Below are 4176 nucleotides of genomic sequence, written 5' to 3'. Positions count from 1 at the left end.
TCCTTCTATCATGTGTGTCCTGTAATAGAATGGCAGCAGGCCATTTTTTCTCTTTTAAAAACAAGAGAAACCCTGTCTCGACGAAAATAAACAAACAAACAAGCTGGGCGTGGTAGTGCACGCCTTTAATCCCAGCACTTGGGAGGCAGAGGCAGGTGGATTTCTGAGTTCGAGGCCAGCCCGGTCTACAAAGTGAGTCCCAGGATAGCCAGGGCTATACAGAGAAACCCTGTCTCAAAAAAAAAAAAAAAAAACCAAACCAAAAATAAAATAAAATAATTCAAGGGCTCTTTGAATCCCAGGTTAGACTCAAACTCATGATCTTCTTGCCTCAGCTAACTGATAAGATTATAGATGTGTGCTATCTTGCATGGCTAGGGTTCACTCTGGAACATTCTGTTCGGACAAAAAATGTGTTATGAAATGAACCCTCTTAGCTCTTCACAATTACTAATCTTTACAATTTTAAATTGTACTTAATTTTATATATTTATTAATTTTATTATACATATATCTATTATAATATTTATGCACTTATTATTTCCCATACATAAGTGTTTCCCCATGTATATGTGCACTGTAAGCATACAGTGCTCATGGAGGTCAGAAGAGAGCATTAGGTTCCCAGGAACTGGAGTTAAATATGGTTGTGATCCATCAGATGTGTGCTAGGGAAGGAACCCATGTTCTCTACATGAGCAGCAAGTGCTCCTAGTCACTGCATCAACTCTTCACTCCCTCGTCTTTACTAGTTTAGAGACATTCATTGTACAGAGCAGTAGGTTTCATTCAAATACATCCCACATTGGGCCTGATGGTGTATGGCTGTATTCCCAGCACTCAGGAGGCAGATATAGGAAGATATTGAATTCTAAGCCAGAAAACAACAAACACAAGCAAGACTGTACTGGTTTCTCTGAGGCCTTGTGTTTTTCCATATTTACTGTATAGGACCTTACAGGACCCTCTCCTGCAGTGTTGCTGCTGCTCTACTGGGCTTTGGTTGGAGCCATTTTGTTTTTAAGATTTATTTATAGCCGGGTGTGGTGGCGCACACCTTTAATCCCAGCACTTGGGAGGCAGAGGCAGGTGGATTTCTGAGTTCGAGGCCAGCCTGGTCTACAAAGTGAGTTCCAGGACAGTCAGGGCTATACAGAGAAACCCTGTCTCAGAAAAAACAAAACAAAAACAAAAAAATATATATATATATTTATTATTATATCTAAGTACACTGTAGCTGTCTTCAGATGAACCAGAAGAGGGCGTCAGATCTCATTAAAGATGGTTTTAACATCTAGCACTACATAAACACTGGAAGTATAGACAGGAGGATCAGTTCAGGAGGATCCTTGACCTAGGTAGTTCAAGTTTGACCTATAATGCATGAGAATCCTACTTCATCAACAGAGAGAGAGCCCTATCTCAAAAGGGGTAGGAGGGAACAGCCAGAAGTGACATACACCTTTTATTCTGAGACTTGGAAAGCAGAATTAGGTAAATCTCCAAGTTCAGTACCAGCCTGATCTACACAGAGGTCTTGGCCAGACAAGACTACAAAATGATATCCTGTTTCAAAATAAATGAAAGACCTGGATGTGGTAGCATGCTTTTAATTCAGGAGGGAGAAGTGTGGGGGTAGGGGGCTTATGAATTCAAAGCTAACCAGAGCTATACAGTGAGATCTTAAAATATATATATATGGGGCTGGAGAGACGGCTCAGTAGTTAAGAGCACTGGTTGCTCTTCCAGAGATCCTGAGTTCCATTCCCAGCAACCACATAGTGGCTCATAACCATCTATAACGAGATCTGGTGCCCTCTTCTGGCATGTAGGTGTACATATAAATAGAACACTCATACATAAATTTTCTTTTTTAATACATAAATTCAGCCGGGCAGTGGTGGAGCACGCCTTTAATCCCAGCACTTGGGAGGCAGAGGCAGGCAGTTTTCTGAGTTTGAGGCCAGCCAGAGCCATACAGAGAAACCTTGTCTCGGAAAAAAAATGCATAAATTCTCATTTCAGAATCTGACTATATGATGGTCCCTTTGGTGGAGTACAGAACTGCCTGTGCCTATCCCACTACTTCATGTTGCCTACTGAGGATGTAACAAAAATGGCTCCAACTGGGGTTGGAGAGATGGCTCAGTGGTTATGAGCACCGACTGCTCTACCAAAAGTCCTGAGTTCAATTCCCAGCAGCCACATGGTGGCTTACAACCATCTGTAATGAGATCCGATGACCTCTTCTGGTGTGTCTGAAGACAGCTACAGTGTGTACTCATACGCATAAAAAAAAATCTTAAAAAAAAACAACAAAACAGGGCTGGCTGGAGAGATGGCTCAGCGGTTAAGAGCACTGATTGCACTTCTGAAGGTCCTGAGTTCAAATCCCAGCCACATGGTGGCTCATAACCATCCATAACAAGATCTGACTCCCTCTTCTGGAGTGTCTGAAGACAGCTACTGTGTACTTACATATAATAAATAAATCTTAAAAAAAAAAAAAAACCCAAAAAACAAACGAACAAAAAAAAAAAAAAAAAAAAAAACAAGACTGGAGCTGGAGAGATGGCTCAGCAGTTAAGAGCACTGGCTGCTCTTCCAGAGGACCCGAGTTCAATTCCCAGCAACCACGTGGTGGCTCACAACCCTCTGTAATAGGATCTGATGCCCTCTTCTGGTGTGTCTGAAGACAGCTACAGTGTACTCATAGGCATAAAATAAAAAACAAAACAAAAAAACCCCAAAACCCAAGACTGTACATTCTAGACAAGTATTTTGCAGAAGTCCACACATCTTTTGGAAAAGGATTTGATGGGTTTAGGAATATAGCTCTATCTACCATAGGGGGTGGGGTATGTATTAATAAGACAGACAAATGGGCTAAATCTCTTATTGACAAGGCCTTATCATGAACCCTGAGTTACCCTCAAATTCTGCTGCTCTTGCTACCTGTGACCCAAGTGCTGGATACACAGATGTGTGTGTACAACCATGCATGGCAAAAGTGGGCTAAGGGGTGTCTGTGTGTGTATATTTGAGGGAGTGTTCTGGTTCAAATGAGAAGTGCTTTCATTTATATATTTGAACATTTGACCTTTACGTAGTGGCACTGTTTGGGGGTGAGGGTAGCAACTATGGAACCTTTAGGGCTTGGAGCTTTGCAGATGGAAGACTGTCACTGGGGACCAGCCTTGAGGGTTTTAGCTTTACCCCACTCCCTACAGACTTCATTGCTTCCTGTGTGCAGGTGAAATGTTGTCAGCCACCTTCCTGTTCTGTCCATCTGTTGCCAGACCTTCCTCAACACAGGACTCCTTTGAAACCATACACCAAAATAAACTTTAGTCATGATGTTTTATCACAGCAACAAAAAAGTAACGAATGCCAGGGGTATGTATCTGAGATAGTCCAGGCTGTCCTGCAGTCAGGCAGTCCTAGCTCAGCACTGAAGTTATAGGGATCTGCTTGATGCAGCTTCCTTAGTACTGGGATTACAGACCTACACAAACTACCATGCCTGACTCCCTACCACCTGCCCAAGACAAAGCGTTACGTTAGGGACCGGGAATGAACTCAGCAGGTACAGTGCTTGCCTAGTATGCCCAGAATCCTGAGTTCAATTCCCCAACAACACATATTATGGCTGCCATCCTAGTAGGTGGGAGGTGAAGTAAGATAAAAGCTCAAGGTGACCCTGAACATAGCAAGTTTGAGGCTGATGTAGGCTCCGTGACAGCCTATCTTAAATCTTCCTAAAAGGTTATTCAGCATATCGCTGAGAGGAGTCACGTGGCATCATTAACAGTGGAAACTGAACTACATTACTGATTCCTGTCTTAGTTTACAAACTGATGCCCTTGGATAGTATGTAGTCTATTTCAATCAAAATAGCCATACCCATTTGAAGAACTAATTTCCTAGGGCTTGGCCTAAAGAAACCAATAACATATGACCTTATTATTCTAGCTATAAAGGTTAAGAATGCATTTGGCCACTCATCCCACAACCACTTACCACTACTTTCTGACTTACCATCTCCAGAAAACTGTACTTACCATTTGCTTAGAAGTCAGACATTTACACACTTCAACTGCTAGGATCCTAGGAATATGGAAAAATCACCCACAAAACCAAATTCTAATATCTATGACCATATGAAAAATATCATAC

The sequence above is a fragment of the Mus caroli genome, unplaced genomic scaffold (assembly GCF_978045245.1).
Source record: "Mus caroli unplaced genomic scaffold, Mus_caroli_1 scaffold_3, whole genome shotgun sequence".
Classification (NCBI taxonomy): Eukaryota; Metazoa; Chordata; class Mammalia; order Rodentia; family Muridae; genus Mus; species Mus caroli.
Note: the sequence above shows the minus strand (reverse complement) of the source record.